Below are 19,240 nucleotides of genomic sequence, written 5' to 3' on the forward strand. Positions count from 1 at the left end.
ATTGATGCATCTGGTTATTCCTCCTCAGTTATAGGACTCTACATTTGCCCTTGTTGAACCCCATCAGATTCCACTCCACCCAACTGTCCAGCCTGTCCAGGTCTTGCTGAATGCCAGCACAATCTTCACCTGTGTCAGCCACTCCACCTAGCTTTGTATGAACAGCAAACTTTCTGAGGGTGCATTCCGTCCATTTATCCAGGTCACTGAAGAACATGTTGAACACAAGATTGGATACAGTACCTTGAAGAACATCACTAACTACAGACCTCCAGCTAGACTCCGTGCCACTGGTAACAACCCTCTGAGTTCTGTCAGTTCAACCAGTTCTCAATCCACCTCACTGTCCAGCCATCTATCTCACTCTTTCTAAGCTTATTTATAAGGATGTTATGGGAGACAGTGTCAAAAGGCTTGCAAAAATCAAGGTAGACAACACTCAGTGCTCACCAACACCTTGTCTAACCCAGCCAGTTATGATATCATAGAAGGCTACCAGATTGGTCAAGCATTATTTCACCCTGGTGAATCTATGTTGACTGCTACTGACAACTTTTTTTTTTCCACTTGCTTGGAGATGACATCCAGAATAAGTTGTTCCATCACCTTCCCAGGGACAGAAGTCAGAGTGACTAGCCTGTCATTTCCCGGATTCTCCTTCTAACATTATTCAGTTACAAGTGTTCTTGACTTGAAAGTATTTGCTGTGTGCAAGTAGAATAAGACATAAAAAAGCTTTGTGTGTGTTTAGTGGCTTAAAAAATAGCATTTTCAAAAGTCTAAAATTAAATTAGATGATACACCAAATTATATGAACAATAAAATGTGAATTCCAACTCCAATTATTACATAACATATTTCAAAAATCTGTAATTAAGAAACATTAATGTTTGCATTGACTAATAAAAGTTTCCAGAGGATTATATAGAACAGAAATTAAAAATAAAAATTAGCATACAGCAAATAAAGGACTGGAATTTTATATCAGTAAGTGCAAATTAAAAACAAAGGGAACAGAAGTACAAAAGATAAAATATCTGGCTGTTCATTTTGCAAGAAATCATGTTGTAATGTAACAAATATATTCTAATAATGGCAAATGGTAAAACTGTCAGCAGCAACAAGAAATGCATGGAAGTATGTAATAAATATTGCTTGTTGTTATTTATAAAATAATGTGGTGGTAAATACATTGCAAAGAATAAGAATTAAGAATTTATACTTCACCAGTGTATTTCCTTAATCCTGTAGTTTAAAAATTATGGCTTAGAAAATTTTTATCTAAGAATTTTAAGACTGTTTATCAAGGAGTTTTCTGGATCATTATTACATATTTTCAACAAGCCCTAGGCCTTTGAAATTAAACACTGGTCGAACCCAACTATGCTCATTCAGAGCATTATAAATTTTCAAGTATTACTTTCAATCAGATTAAACTACTGGTATAGTCAAATTTGGCATAAAGGCATTGGAAAATCTTAGAAGCACTCTCCAGTGCTCCATCATTGTAATTCACTACCTTTTCAAATGTTTTAAAACAGATCTGTCTACTAAAAAAGAAAAATCTTACTTTTATCATAAAATTGAATATTCCAAAGTTACCTGTTCTGTTACATTTCATGGTCTGTTACCAAAAGTTTTCCATGAAAGGAAATTTGACATGGTTACTGGTCTCTAAAGTTTTTCAATTGAAGAGAGGCATTCTAAAATCTGCTTTTTCATTTGGCACATATCCACTCTTCTTAAGATGAGATAACAATTAACATATACAGACTTAAACTACTACTTTAATTTTGGCTGTTAGTTTCAGTAGAAGACTGGAGTAATCACACAGCAGCATTTGTGATTTATGGCTGGCTTAACAGCAGCATTTTACAGTTGCTGTTAGTGATTAAGGCAGCTGTTTGTCATCCTTGCCAGCAGCCTAAGCTGGCACATACTCGCCTTAACATGAAGCTGTGTTTGTGATAGTTATTTTATCCCCACTTTCCTATCAGACCTTTTAAACTGTTTGACTTTTGCTCCACTGCACCATTATCCTCCATGCTCACTTCTGCTCTACATTCAAGTCCACGGAACTCTCTCAAGTTCCATTATCTTCTACTAACTTCTCGGTCTCCTGGCTTTTCTCAGGTAGCAGGAAGCACACACATGCAATCATGCTTATGCAACATAGCTAACTTGCATTCAGAGAGCTTACTGCTTGTCTTTTGTAACTGTCAGAATAAGTATTCTGATCTCAAAGGTACAGATGTAGTGGTAGGTGGATTAGAGAAGGAATAGCTTTGCAACATAATATAAAGAGATCTTTTTTAATCTGAACTTCACTTATTCCAGGATCATTAGCACAGTTCCCAGAGATGTAAGAAGTGATACACTGTCCAGTTTTGCAAGAAACATGGAAGGATTTCAACATGATTCTGAAAAAATGACCATATTAATTACAAGATTAGTGACTATTTCATGTCTGAGCCTCAAGTATTTGTTCCTGGACCTCTTCTGGCTTTCATTCGTTGAGAAAACTCCCATCTCGCATACTTCCATGGCCGTTAATTCTAGAATATGCAAACTCCACTGTGCCACTATCACAATATTTGTCAATATACTAAGTCAAGAACTACACTATGGTACTGCACCAGTTTTTCCTGTAGAACTACATTCTATGCTTAAACTTTTTGGATAATAGCAACCTGAAACAACATAGGCATACAGTGAAGAGCTGAAGTACTTCATCAGTGTCTTTTTGACTATTCCTAATAAGAATCTCAGCACTTTTCCCTCCTTGGTTGTCCTGAAGTAAAATGCATTTCACATACTGTCACATTTTTATTTGTTTTATTTGATTAGGAGCCTTTTCTGAGATGCAAATCAGAAAAGCAATATATCAAGAGGATTAAAATGCATAATAACAGTGTAAACAAGAATTAAATTCTCCCTTTTTATTATATCACTAGCTAGCTCTGCAGCCTTCTCTTACACTAGCCTGCTACATTCCTGAGTGCTCATACTGTGGACATTTGGATGTGGTTCATTATTATACCTACGCACAACCTTCATTCTGAATAATCTAATTTCTGTTCCACAGGGCAGCCTACCTGCATATTTTGAAATGGAGTATGGTTTAAGTACATTAACAAAAAACACATCATAAAATCATACAGTTAACTAACTTGGTAGATATGGCTACAAAAACTTAGATTTCATCTTCCTTCTTTAAATTAATTTCAACTAATCTCAGTGTATTACACTTAACATTAGTTCAATCCCCATACTACTGTAACTGAAATTTCTACAGAAAATTAAGCAACATGACCAACATCAATTAATCTGCACTGTGCAATACCATCTTCCAAGTTCAGCTTCATTATCAAATATATAGAAGATAATTGTATAAACAAAACTGGAGAAGAGCACTATTGAAGGTACATTGTACCATGTCTGTAGACACCACATTCTATAACAACCAGAATTCTAAAAAACAGAATAGAACTGCAAGAAACGGATAAACACTAGCTATGGCCCAGGACACCCTGCCATTGAAAGATCTTGGCCTACGTAATTCACATCTACATCTCTAATTCCTTCCTACAACATATCTATCCTACCTCCTTCATTTCTTCTATCTTCACACGAACGACCACACACTACAGGTTTTAAGTGTTGGGCTGCCCAGGGAGGTGGAGGAGTCACCAATCCTGGAGGTGTTCAAGGAATGTTTAGACGTAGTGATGAGGGACATGGTTTAGTGAGAGCTATTGGTGATGGGTGGATGGTTGGTCTGGTTGATCTTGTGGGTCTTTTCCAACCTTGGTGATTCTATGATTTTCTAACAAACAGAGCAGTGAGGATAGTTTGTCCTTTTTCTGAGAAAAAAAGAAAGAAAAAAAGATAAAAAGAAGAAAACATCACACACTTGAATTCTCTCCGAACTGTCTGCTACCATGGAAATAGAAAATTATCTTGGTGAGAAAATGCTACACTGTGTCTACTAATATTTCAGCCAGAGTACAGTCTGTAGCAGCAGAGATTTTGGAAGAACTTCATCCCTTGATCTGAGAGCTGTTCCGTACATCCTGTGAAATAATTAATGCTCTCAATTCCTGTTCACTAAAAATCCAGAAGGTGAAACAGTTTGTCATTTACAAGAAGTACTTGGTATCTTTGGATTTTTAGGCCCTACAACAATATCTAAGAAACAGCTCTTATTCACTTCTTGTAAAAGTACGGTGCATTCTAAGGACATTCAGTTGTTAACATTGATGAGAATGAAACAAAATCTCAATCCAATTTAAAAATAGCTCACAATCGGCTGCAGTCAAGAATGGAGTACCTTCAGAATATCTGGAGCAAGTCGTTGAAGTGATTTAATGAGTCATAAATTAGTGGTTAAAAATCAAGTCTCTCCTGATCAATTATGGGGAAGAATGTGTTTTATGTTGTTGTTGTTATTGTTTTTTGCTGTTGTTTTGTTGGTTTGGTGATTTTTTTTATTTTTAATTTTTGGAATTGTATTTCAGACTACACAAACTCAGTTCGTCTACAGCATCTAGTATGACCTTTTTTCTTCTCTTTTCCACTTAAGAGAAAATATTGATTTGCACAACAGCAAAACAACAGACATCTGCTACGTATTACTCAAAGAATATAGGACACAGAATTATTACGTCTGCATACAAAATGCACAAATCAGGTACAGAAGGATAGAGGCTCAGAAACATAGAAAGAATGGAGTAATGGTAACATCGTGGAATGATCGTAATTAAAAAAGTAAATTTTTCACACACATTAAAACTATTGTTTTAAAATAAAAGACAGTTTTATCAAAACATGAAATAGATCATTTAATCTCTTCTTGCCCTTAGTTTCGCTGCATAAATAGAGATAAACCTGTACTTCAAGACTTCTGTAGGTCTGCAGAGGAAGTATTTGTTCTGCCTTCTTGCACAGTTTTGGATCAAAGGGAAATCTAAATTCTGGCTTTCCCTATACTATTCTTCCTATTCTAATGAGGATAAACAGAAAACATTCGTAATCTTGCTTTTGAAAGCTGAAGGGTTTGTCAGGCTTCCAGTATTTTACAACATCCCTCTTGCTTGCCAAGACAGGCAGATGTAAAAAATTCCTTAAGTGTGCTTGTGTGTTAGTTCATTTATACCTTGAAACAGGCAGATGTCAGAGGAAAGTATGATTTTAAAACTCATAATATTTCTGACAGCAGTGTTAATATTGTTCCAGAAATTCAATATGAGCCTAATTCTGGTCATTCAAGTTAGTCAGAATTTGGCTCTTGATTTGATGGCATGGAGAAACAGAGGCCATATAATCAGCCAATGGAGAAGCATGACATTTGAGATTTTGAATATCTGGATGACTATTCATTGTGAAATGAGGTCACTTTCTCTTGGTTCAGATATCAGTCTATTACATACTGTCACTCACAGATGAACATGTCCAATTATTTGCTGAAACAAAGCTAATTTCATATGTAGCGTGCTTATCATACACCAACATTTCGCAGTAGTGCAAGAACCACTTTGTTTTGCCTTCCTTACAGCCCATTTTACCATGACAGCAATTCTCAAGTCCCCACACTTCCCTCCTTCAGCAACAGTGGTACAACACAAACAGACTTCCTCAAGACTGTCAAATTATATTTGCATTCAAATTTTACGATATTTTTTCACTCCAGGACTTTTAAGAATCATAAGACTGAGATTATATCCATAACAACTAACTGAGAAGTCACAGGAAGAAATCATTTTTCACACCAAAACTGGGTGTCCATACCTAGACTTCATGAGTTTCCAAAAAATAGAAATGCTAGGATTCCCATTTCACTGAAACTCTTCTGTGTTCTGTCACTAAAAATGAAGGAGCAGAACAAATATCTTCTCTTTGTATCTTTTCCCCTACAACAAGCACTCTTTCCTTCTGTCTCCTTCGACTATTCTGCCACTGTTCACTCATACACTAGGAAAGACTACCCTCAGGCACTTGAAAGTCACCTTCCCGAGCAAGTCATTCTTTTTTAAGTCTACCTATCTACAAACACTGTTATAAGGTAGGAAAATAGAAAATATGAGTTAGCACTGTATTCAACAGAAAACTATGCAATATGAATTTGTCAGTTTTGACATAAGATAGTTATTAAGCAAGGGACCAAATTAATTTAGCCTGGCAGTTCAGTTAGCTGATATTTACTGTTCTTATCTGAAGTTCTAGTGTTGATGGCTTAGGTTTTTCAATTTAAAATAATAATAATAATAATAATAATAATAATAATAATAATACAATGTTTGCAAACACTTAAGTGCTGGTTAATTACAGAATAGTAATAGACGGAGGGCAATAATTTTCTGAAAGTCAGGCATGAAAACTCATGATGCAGAGACAAAACTTAATCATTTATTTTCTGACCTTGACAAACATTGTACAAGATATAATTGTTGGGGGAAAAAAAAAAAGTTTTTAATACTTTAAAATTTCTGTCTTCTATATGATCAGAATCTTTTGTAAATAAGTATTTCCAGAAAATTCTGGCTACTACTTAACTTGACCACAGAGAAACACTCAGAAGGAAGGTATCAAAAAGATATCTAATACAGATAGGGGAACTCTCTACTTTTGCTTTGTAAAATTTATCAGCAACTTGTATTGGAATAATTAAGCAAAGGTGTCTCCTTGAAGCATGACAAAATCATAATATGGAAATGTACACCCATCACAGTCAATTTGAGTCCCTGGGAAGACTGAAAGTGATAGGATTGACACGTTTGTTGCAATGAGACATAATGTTAAATACTGACATACCACATCACTTCAATACTGCTAACTTCGCTCAATTTGCTACTTGCTGATATTCCTCTTACAAATTTCCTTTGTATTGAGCTTTCCAAGATTCCAATGAAAGCTCTGACTGGTGAACTGCATATGAATCACAAAATTGATTTATTTACACTATTTCATAGATTTTACAGTGAAAACCACGAAAAGAGAGCTCCAAACAGAATATTAGAGAGGACACAGGAAAAAAGGTGGAATGGGGAGATAGAGGGAGAACTGAAGATGTCATAGCTACTGAGCATAAAAACCATATGTTCTTTTATCCTTGCATATTCAGATAGCTATATTACAATCTGATTTTGGACAGTTGACCTTGGCTGGGGAACAGCGCCCACCAAACTATTGTCTCCTTTGTTCTCCTCAGCAGGACAACGGTAGAAAGTATGATGAGAAAAACTCACAAGTTGGGAAAATGATAGAGGGATTGCTCACCAATTACCCTCACGAGCAAAACAAACTCAGCCTGGGGAAGATTAATTTAATTTACTGCCAATTAGTAAAAGCAAAACAGTAAGAGCTATAACCAAACTGCAAATACCTTCCCCTTGTTTACTTTCTTCCCAAATTCAACTTCAAACCTTCATTTCTTCTACCTCCTCCTCCTCACCACAAGCCGCTCACGGGGATATGGACTGGGAGCTGTGGGCAATACTTAATATTTTCTCACTGTCGTTCCTCCAAGGTCACTCTCCGCCCCTGCTGCACGTGGGTCCTTTCCTAACTGATCCCACGTGGCCTTCCCACAGACTGCAGCTCTCCCAGCACCGCCTCAACACGGCCCGTACTGCGTGGAGCATCCTTCAGGCACTGCTTCCCCACGGGTGCAGCTGCCCCGGCCCTCCCGCCCCACCGCGGGCCGCTCCTGCGGGGGCATCCATGGGCTGCGGGGGGATGGCTCGGTCCTCCGTGGGCCTCTCCCGGGCCGCAGGGAGCCGCTGCCGTGTGCCCGGAGCTCCTCTTGCGCCGACCTCGGCGCCCGCGGGGCCGTTCTCTCCCATCTTGGCTCCCCTCTCCCGGTTGCTGTCGCACAGCGGTTCGTCCCTTCCTTCCGTCTGCTCTCGCAGAGCGCACCCGGCTCACGGCTCAGCTCTGGCAGCGGCGGTCCCTTTGGAGCAGCTGGAGCTGGCTCTGCTCTCACTTGGGCAGCGCTGGGCTCTGCTCACTTGAGCCCAACCCTGCAGCCGCTCCACCAAACCTCGATGCATAAGCCCAGTACACTGCTACCAAGCTACAAGAGGAAATTGATCTCCTGTGTGATCCATAAAACTGTCGTAGTAGTCATATTAGCTTATTACAAGATGAAGCTTCATACAGTACAAAAAATGTATAACATCCCCCTGAGTCAAATGAAGACATTCTCTTAGACAAGTAGAAGACATTTCATATACCTGGGACCAAATCCCAGAATGAGGGGGCTGAAATCCTACATGCAAAGAAAAGTCTATAGTCTAACTTGCTGACTTGGAGAAGGAAGGGTAAAGCATACAGCAAACAGTCACAAGGATGCTGAGAATGAACTCATTCTTGCAAGGACATGGTCTGAGTGTAACAAGTCAAGCAGAAAGATTCATTTGAGAAAAAAGCAAATGGAGTTTTGGATTGTGGCCTGATAAAGCAAAGTAAATAAGAGTTACTGACCAGATGACAAACCTGAAAGCTTGGTTCTAAGTTTAATGGATGATTGATACAAATCCGTGTTTACATCATGCAATAAGATACTATATGATAAAGTACAAATTTGTGTCTTGAAAGTATATTACACCACCAATAGAAGTAAATGTGTGTGAATCATCTGTTACGCAGACTACTCTTACAAAGAAGAAGACAGAAATTCATGTTGACAGCACTCCACTCCTATGAATTAGCTATGGATCTGTTGCATCAGATACCAATGAGTGTGGCTCTTCTAAGCGAACCTGGCCTATACCGGCTCAGGGGCCAATAACAGCACAACCAGACTCAATGTAGCATGCTGGAAAATGGTGATTTTATTGCATCCTACACTTCTACTTATAGTGTCTCTACTTCGTTACCGCCTCTCTTGGGTGTCACCTACTCTTATCTACTACTGAAGTGCCAGGGGAGGTTCTGTCCTGTAACATTCCGAAGTTTCCCGAATGCCTCCATGGATCCAAAAAAGAGGCTCCTTCTAAGCCCTAGGGAGAGTAAGCAAAGGATTGTGATAATATTTAGAAGATTGACTGTTAGTGTGAAGTGCAACCACAGTAACAAAGTCTCTTGTCACTATGATTTGGAGATCAGTGTAGTTTTGTCTGGAAAGAAGATATTTTAGAGGCGCTTACTTAGCTCCAGCATTAATGAATTTGAAAAAAAAACCAAACCCACAGACAAATTCATCATCTACATTTTGAGTAGGTTGATTAGTTACTTCTGGAGGACTTGCTTGAAAAACATATAGTAGCCTTTCTTTATCATTTTCATCATTGTTTACTATTGTCGTCAACTCATTGACTGGTCACCTTACCCCTTTTTTACACTTTGATCACTAAAGCTCTTCCAGTGGCCTCAGGGACATGTTCAATCAGAGAGGAGACAGAATTAACTTTAAAGTTAGTAACTTTCAGTGTTGAAAGAAACTCTAGCATGTTTTACTGACTAACAGTGAGTGATTTTACTTTACCTAACTCTAGACATTTGTGATAAGTTGTACCAACATAGCAGTAGATTCTCTTGCACAGAAGTTTCAGAGATCCCTAGCAGACTCAAAAATATTAGCACTAAAATTTCATGTTTGTCTATATTCCTGAGGACACTATGAAAATAAGTGCCATACCAGTATTGAATACATTAAAATTAGAAGAGATCCAAGACATTGTGTGAGCAGTTGGCCCAAATGAAATGGAAGATAGGAGTTGAGAAGATTATAAGATTGAAATGAGGTTGAAAAATTTCTATTTGTGTTAGCTTTACTTTCTCACTTGATTGGAAACAGATATGATCAACTAAATGAAAAGAAATAGCAAATAAGGGCTTCAAACTCGTGACTAAATATTATCTAAATTTAATTAATATATAAATTCTTTATTTATATTATTTTATACTGCAATATCCAACTATTGTTTTCTGTGAGATTCCTAAAAGGAAATTGAACAAGAGAAGATCTATACCATCATAAATATAAATCAAGCTGCTATTACAAAGCTGCTTTATAAAAGGGATAGCAAAGAATTTTGTTCAAAATTTTTTGGATTGCTTCTGCTATCCATATATATCCATTTGATTTTCCACTACACTTTCCCTTCTGTCAAGTGTTTTGAAATATATCAGCTGCTCCAATCACGTTGCAATCACTTCATTTCACAATGCAACACACCATGATGTAATGGAGCTTAAACAATTCTACACTGTGCAGCTGTACAAAGAAGTTCTATAGTATTTTTCAAAAGTGGAGCTGTAAGACTCCCAAAGTATCCATCTAGCCCTTTTGTTTGTTTTTCAAAAGTCATTCATCAGAGAGAGATTCTCCTCCTCATCAGGAGGAGAGGACAAGACACTCTTCTACTCCAAGCAGCTGTAATTTCAAAGTGTAATAGTCCTGGTTCCATTGGACTGAATTATTTAGTCATCTGTATCTAAAACAAAGAAGTTATATAGGGATGGAAAAACATGTGAGTTGAATGACAAACAAAGTATTATTTACTGAATGTATTAAAAATTGTTTTTCCAGACGCATTTCATCAAAGCGAAGGCCCATTCCTGGGAAAACAGCTATATTCACACTCAAGACAGATGTACAAGTCATGTGAAGTAAGACTGCCACTGGACTGAATTATTTAGTTGTTTGCTAGAGACTTGATCAGATTCAGCCTCTATGTAAACAGACAAATTTAAATGGGACACATTTTAAGGCATTCTGTATTCTGATTGAATTTGATTCTATGTGTGCATGGGATCTCTGGAAATGCTAGTTAAGAATGCTGTCATTGTAGTGAACATAAACTTGTGAGTATGTTTGAGATTAAATAGCCCATAAAACTTAATAGCATCATTCAGAAAACAAAACAAAAAACAGTAATCAATCATGTCTGCATGAAGGAGCTTGAATTTTCAATGTGGTCAATCCCTGAAAAGTCTGACAAAGCCAGACAACTGTACAGAACTGCATTTTCAATAACGTATTATTTTTATTTTCTTGGAAATTCAAGAAGTCCTACATAACATTAATTGCCCGTTTAAAGACATTTTTTATTCTGTGATTAAAGCACGAACCAGAAATGGCTTTTTAAATTCTAGGGGAACATTTTGAGGACTAAAACCGCTCAGCTATCTGTTGTTAAAGCATATGTTAATCAACTGCAGTCTCAGTTGACAGATCTCTACTTAAAAATAAAGGCAAAGCTTGCAAAGAGTACTCAAAGGCAAAGGCACTATGTACTTGAGCAGTACCTTTGCTAGAAGTGATTGTGTTTAGCAGAGGTTCTGGGACAAGGTGCCAACAGTTGCTCTAGTAAATCGCTTGATATAGATCAGCATTGGAAAATGAGGAAGTCAGCCCACTGCCTCCATCACATCAGTTATGGAACAAGGAGGTCTCAAGAAGAACTGGAACATTTTGTGTACAGCCTAATGCTAACAGTCTGCCAGAAGAAAAAGAACTATTAGTTGCATGTGCCCTTTTTACAAGAAAATGGATTGACATTGGACTTGGCAAACCAATGTCTATTGAATTGGTGGTTAGCCTGAGAAGAAGTGAAAATTACCCCAGCAATACTGCACAAAGTTCAAGGAGCCTGAAGTTATCAAGTCACCCACAGGCAATAAATGGATTGAAATGCTTCCCTAACCACAGTACTACAAAATATAAGAATATGGATGTATATGGGTCAAGTGCTAAGAATGTGTCCTGGCTGTCCACCAAAGAAATCTAATCACTACTTCTAGGCCGCACAGGAAAGCCCAAAATGTCATCATATGAATCAGTCAAGGGAGTAAATGTAGAAAAGACAAAACTTCAGTAGCAGTTTGGTCTGTCCTGAAAGATACAATATAGGATAGCCACATTCAAAATATGTGACATGTGTAACACAAGCAAAAGTGGTAGAATCTAGGATGTTTATAGCAATTTAAACCAAATTATTGAGGCATTTCAACATAGAAGTATTTTTTTTTCTTTTTCTATAATAATTAGACTGTTAAGATTTCAACTGTACTAACAATAAATTCTTGCTTTTACATAAAATCTTGTGTTTCCTTTTTGTCTATATCAAGATTTTAGGTATAACAGCAATGAAGCCGGGTAACATACAGTATATGTAGCCAATTCAGAAAGAGGTAGCAGAAGGATGAAATGCTACTAAATATCACACATCAAGCCGGTGCTCCATAACAATGCACATTAATCAAGCACTGATTACAGATACACAGCAATAGTAGAGATCTTAGCTGATCTTGGCCAATAGCAGAAGTTTATAGCATTGAGTTTCCACTAGGAAAAGGAATTTTCAGTAAAACGTATGCATATAAACATTAGTTTAAAAAAAAAAAAAAAAAAAAAACCTGGATTTTACATTCCTGGCACAGTCCTGTAGCTAGACCACCCCATCAGAATTGCCATTAACAACAATTAATGAATAAAGAATTTTGTGACTGGTCTTCCAAAAGTACTATTTAAAGTTTTATAGGTCTTATTGTTAAAAATGTTTTGAAAGAAAATAAATGAATACAAAATGAAGCAACTGCTTGTGGAGCATCCAGTAAAGAAAACAAAACACAGTATTATAATATCACTAAATTAACTTGTCATAAATCGTGGTAAGTAAGCCACTAATGTAGCAGAAATAAACACAGAGTGCTGGCTGTAACACTAATTCCTAACAGTGACTAACTGAATCTCTCTGTAGTGAAAAAAACTTAATCTGTATTGACTGGAACTTTGAAAATCTCTGTATTACTAACAGTATGTACAAATGGGCCAGATAAAGATGCTTCAAAACTGAGAAGTTTTTCCAAAATGTCCATGTGTTATACAACTTAATACTTCTATTAAGTTATTATGATACTGTAAGTTATCTAATGAAAAAGATAAAGTCTGTTATGAAGCCAGTTACAGAAAATACCAACCATACCCTCGGGGTCAAAAAACCACTGAATTCGCTAATTAATAATATACACTTAGCCAGATGAGCACTATGCTTTCACTATGTTTTTTACAGATGACATTGTTATCTCTATTTTTTTGTCACAAAGAAAATACCCTGCTGCCTTGTGAGCAGCACGTGTGCTGGGAGAGAAAGGAATGAACCTGAAGAATGCCCCACCACCAATTTAATATTTGTCATTCTGCATTACTCCTAGCTGTGTATAAAGATGACTTCCCCATGGAAACAATTTTAAAACCGTATTTAAAAAAACAAGACTCTATTGTACATATGCATTGTGGTGTCATTAATGGATATTTTAAAATTCCAGGCATAGCCTTTGCTCTTCCTTTATCTAGCTTTAAACGTACAGTACACACATATGTATCCTCCTTTGAAATCTGCTCTATACCCACAAAGCAGTATTTAACCTTCATTGCCCCAATTTGCATCAATAAGTATATTTTTTTTAAATCTTCCTAAATTATAGTCATTTTTATAGAGGAAAAAAGGTAAGTAGTTTCAAGCTACTTAATTATCAGAAATAATTTTGTTTCTTTCTTGACATTTCTTACTGTTTCCATTACAGTCAGGAAGGGTGTAGTTATTTCATTAAGTATATAGTTCAAATCACAGCATCTACAATCAAATAATATTTAAATCATATAACCAGTGGCATTAAATGTCACAGGCTACTTACCGTACTTCTTTACGCCTACTTGTGCACTTTTGTATCATCTTAAAAAAATGAGTTTTCTTTTTCACTGCTTATATCTTCAGAAAACACTTACATATATGTATGGTGAGATTTACAGAACATCATCTGAACACCCCTTCAATCAGAACACCCCTTCAAACACCCCAAAGAGAGGTCCATTATAGGGAGCACTGAGTTTTATTGCCTAACTTACCTAGTATCGTGCCTTCAAACACAAACAAAATGTGTAACCAAAACCAACTGTAGCTGATGTCTCACAAGAGTTGTGTTGATGACAGTAGCTTAAGAGCTTACTTATTTTGTGGCAAGGATTCCAATTACTTTTGAACTTAAATTCCTTCACACTACCAAAAGCCATTTTATGCTATCTTAGAGGATTAGGTCAGTATACACAGACTGAAACTGTGTTTCAAAAGTGTCATAACACCACTATATATGCATCTTTTAATTTGTATCCCTGAAAGAAACAGTATCAAAGAGTTATTTTATCTTAATAGTATTTTCTTCCATTTGACGATTTTAATTAAATTTGCCAGGTGGTAGCAGCAATGAACTTTGTTTTCCATTTATGAAGACTGAGAAAATTAAATTAGATGTCATTTCTATATTATCTCAAACTTTCCGTAAATGAGAAGGAGGACAAGAAAACATTAACATAAAATGAGATTGTCAGGCCTTAATTTTCCATAGCATCTTCAATAGTGGAATAGTTACATTCTCAAAAAAATATATATAAATATCTAACAGTTCACCCATCAGATCCTTATCTTTCTAATTCAGAGAGAAGGATGTGATAGGGGACCTGTCAGAGGCCTTACTGAAGCCCAGATATATTGCATCTGTGACTTGTCTACTGACACAGTTAATGCTGACACAGAAGGCCACTAGGTTCACAGAATCACAGAATCATCAAGGTTGGAAAAGACCTTCAAGATCATCCAGTCCAACCACCCACCTATCACCAATAATACTCACTAAACCATGTCCCTCAACACAAAATCCAACTGTTCCTTGAACACCTCCAGGATCAGTAACTCCACCACCTGCCTGGACAGTCCATTCCAGTGCTTGACCACTCTTTCAGAAAGGTAGTATTTCCTAGTGTCCAGCATAATTCTCCCCTGGTGCAGCTTGAAGCCATTCCTTCTGGTTCGACCACTAGTTACACGAGAGAAGAGGCCGACCCCCAGCTCGCTACAACCTACCTTCAGATCGTTATAGAGAGAAATAAGATCTCCGCTGAGCCTCCTCTTCTTCTCCACACTGAAGGTTGGTCAGGTAGGACTCACCCTTGCTGAAGCCGTGCTAATTGTCTTGTATCACCTCCTTGTCTTCCGTGTTCCTTAGCATAGCTTCCAGGAGGATCATTTCCTGGATATTCCCTGGCATTGAGGTGAGGCTGACAGTTCAGTAGATCCCTGAATCTTCCTTTCTACCCTTCTTTAAAATGGATGTGACATTGCCTTTTTTCCCCAGTCACTAGGGACTTTCATGACCACCATGACTTTTCAAATATCATTGAGAGTGGCTTGGCAACTGCATCAGTCAATCCCCTCAGGACTCTTGAATGCATCTCATTGGGACTCATAGGCTTATGAATTGTCATGAATGTGATCTTCACTTTCTGTAGGAGGGACATTGCTCCACCTTTTGACCCATCAGCTTGAGAGGTGTGTGAGGAATGTTTTCTTCACTGGCAAATGTGCCAGTGAAGGCTGAGGCAAAAAAAAATAGTTGTTGAGTACCTCAGCCTTCTTGTTGGTTGTTGCCAGCCTGCCAGTGTTGCTCACTAGAGTGGGAGACAAGGGGATTGCCTTCTTGGAATTTCTTTTTCTCCTTGATATACTTGTAGCCTTTCTCATTCTTTGCGTCTCTTGCCAAGTCCAGTTCCATTTGGGCCTTGGCCTTTCCCAATCTCTACACAGCCTAGCAGCATCCCTGTATTCCTCCCAGAGTATCTGTCCCTGTTTCCACATGTTCCCTGGAAGTATCTGTCAGTTACTTCCTAAGGCAGATTATCTATTTGAATACTAAGAAAATTAGGAGTGCCCATTCTCTCACTAAAACTCTAATTGATTCTATAGGACCCAGTACTGTCATTCAGCACCAACTTTTAAAAAAAGATAAAGCCATGAGATAAAAATGAAAACAGCTTTCATGTAGAAAAACACATCTAAGATTAGTAAGAATGAAGAGATAAAAAGGCTCTTTTAAAATTATTTTTATTTACTAAATACTTGAGCCTATGGTTACTTCTACATTATAGTGTGAATTTATGGGAGTGAATTTGCAAACAGCTGGCCATCAGAGCTATTTCCATACTGATTTGTATTGTACTTTTTAAGGAATATGCAAAACTAATGAAAACATTTAATGTACTTTGACAACTGACAGTACAGAAACTGATAACTGGCCAGCTCTTCCTTGCCAAGAAATTCTTAGACCACAGTCTGCATGAAGACCAACAATATTCAAATATGTCTTCCCAATTTCTGCAGATACCCATTTGGAATTCTTTCGTTTGAATTTTTAGGTATATTTTTTAAAAAAGAATATCATATCAAGAGTAAACTGGCATGGCTTGGCAAGGACCTGCTGAGGATGCTGAGGACACTGAGGACAAAGAAAGGTACATACAAGCTCTGGAAACAAGGGTGTACCACCTGAGAAGAATACAGGGATGCTGTCCGGACTTGCAGATGCAGGATCAGGAAAGCCAAGGCGCAGGTGGAACTTGGTGAGGGATGTGAAAAACAATAGGAAGACTTTCTACAGGTACATTGGCCAGAAGAGACAGGCCAAAGTGAGTTTACCTCCTTTAATAAATGTAAAAGGAGAACAGGCTTCAACGGACGAAGAGAAGGCTGAGGTACTGAATGAGTTCTTGGCCTTGGTCTTCACTGGCGGCCAGGATTCCAGTATTTCTTATGTCCCTGCATCCCTAAACCTCTAGGTGGAGACCACTGCCCCACTGTAACGGCAGAGCAAGTCCAAGACCGCCTCATGAGACTGAGTGTGTACATGTCTATGGGGCCAAATGGCGTGCATTCCAGGGTTCTGAAGGAGCTCGCTGAGGTGGTTGCCGAGCCACTCTCCATCATATTTGAAAAGTCATGGCTGTCAGGTGAGGTCCCGGATGACTGAAGGAAGGGTCACATCACTCCCATTTACAAGAAAGGGAGCAAGGAGGACCCCGGGAACTACAGGCCAGTGAGTCTCACCTCTGTGCCTGGGAAGATCATGGAACAGATCCTCCTGGACGACATGCTTGATCACATGAGGAATGAGCATGTGATCCGAGACAGCCAGCACAGCTTCACCATTGGAAGGCCATGCTTGACCAATCTGGTGGCCTTCTATGATGAAGAGACGGCATTGGTGGACAAGGGAAAGGTGACCAATGTCAGTTACTTTGACTTGAGCAAGGCCTTTGACATAGTCCTCCACCACATCCTTATCTCCAAATTGGAGGGATGTGGATTTGATGGGTGGACCACTCGATGGATAAGAAATTGGTTAAAAGGCCGCAGACAGAGAGTAGTCACCAATGACTCTATGTACAGGTGGAGGCCGGTAACGAGCGGCGTCCCCCAGGGGTCTGTCTTGGGACCAGAGCTCTTTATCATCTTTATCAATGACATCAGTAGTGGAATCGAGTGCACCCTCAGCAAGTTTCCTGACGACACCAAGCTGAGCGGTGCAGTTGACATGGTAAAAGGAAGGGATGCCATTCAGAGGGACCTCAACTGACTTGAAAGGTGGGCCTGGGTGAACCTAATGAGGTTCAACATGGCAAAGTGCAAGGTTTTGCGCTTGGGCCGGAGGAATCTCAGGCATCCATACAGACTGGAAGGAGCGGTCCTTGAGAGCAGCCCTGCAGAGAAGGATCTGGGGGTCTTGATAGATGAAAAACTTAACATGAGCCAGCAGTGTGCTCTTGCAGCTCGGAAAGCAAATGGTATCCTGGGCTTCATCAGAAGAGGGGTGGCCAGCAGGGACAGGGAGGTGATTGTCCCCCCCTACTCTGCTCTTGTGAGGCCCCATCTGGAGTACTGTGTTCAGATCTGGAGCCCCCAATACAAGAAAAGACAGGGAGCTCTTGGAGAGGGTCCAGAGGAGGGCCACAAAGATGATCAGGGGACTGGAGCACCTCCCTTACGAAGACAGGCTGAGGGAGCTGGGCTTATTCAACCTGGAGAAAAGAAGGCTGTGGGGTGACTTCACTGTAGCCTTTCAATACCTAAAGGGAGCCTACAGAGAGGAGGGGAATCAACTCTTTGAAAGGGTAGATAACTGCAGGACAAGGGGAAATGATTTTAAGTTGAGGGAGGGAAGATTTAGGTTGGATGTCAGGGGGAAGTTCTTTACAGAGAGAGTGATGAGGTGCTGGAACAGGATGCCTAGAGAGGTTGTGGATGCCCCAACCCTAGAGGTGTTCAAAGCCAGATTGGATGGGGCCCTGGTCTACTATTAAATGGGGAGGTTGGTGGCCCTGCCTGTGGCAGGAGGGTTGGAGATTCATGATCCTTGAAGTTCCTTCCAACCCTGGCCATTCTGTGATTCTGTGATGTTTGTCTATTAATTTCAGCTGAATATTATACTTCTGCCTCCCCAAAGATTGTCATCTGAACAGTGATGGAGTATCTCAGAGCCATTTAATTCGTACACATTACTTACAGTAGCTGCAAGACAAAATAATTTCTGTCAAAGTTTCATGAAGGGAAGCAGGATTTGTTTTTAACAAATATGGGAATTCCATGTATTTTTTTTCCTCCTTCTTTAATTTCAAAGCAGAAAATAGGTGAAGGATGACTATGGTGATAAATATACTTTACATCTATCTATTCAGTATTCTGCATTGTATAATGGAATTTGGTAAGGAGCAATTGGCATGTGGAATTGTTATCAGAACTACTCAGCATGCCATTTTTTCAACAAGACTTGACTGTATCTCGTTCAAAACTTTATTGCATGATCTACTGCTCAGTGCACTATGCTCAGTATACATATGCCAGCTAACACACTGGGACTTCAAGTGAGACCTCTGCAATCTAGTACTATTTATGTTATAGCCTTGACTCAAAAATCAAGCACTATCAACTAAACAGATGCTTGTATTACCTATAGAATTTTGAAATAGATATTTCTTTTCAAAATAAACTTCTCAATTTATATCCCCCCTTAAAAATGCTGACTGTAGAAAGATGATGAGTTGCTCATAACTGAAAAAGAAGTCAACAACTCAGTCCAGCCAAACCCAGAAAAAACACTGCATACAGGATTTTTCATAAGGATTTCTCTAGGTCTTTCTGCTGTGGAATTTTACTCCGAATTCCAAGTTGATGGTTAACAAACAAACAAACAAACAAACAACAAAAAAAAAAAAACAAAAAACCCCCACCAAGATCTTATTTCAGAATCTGAATGGAAAGATTATACTCATAAAATTAATCTTTCCTGCTCCTCTTGGTGCGGAGGTCAGTTGTTTCAACCCAATTTGGAGAAGGGGAAGAAAGGAAATTGCCAGCATAAGTCCTTCACCATGAAGAAGATAATGTTCATGTTGATTTTTTTTCCCACT

The sequence above is a fragment of the Meleagris gallopavo genome, chromosome 2, assembly GCF_905368555.1.
Source record: "Meleagris gallopavo chromosome 2, MGAL_WU_HG_1.1, whole genome shotgun sequence".
NCBI lineage: Eukaryota > Metazoa > Chordata > Aves > Galliformes > Phasianidae > Meleagris > Meleagris gallopavo.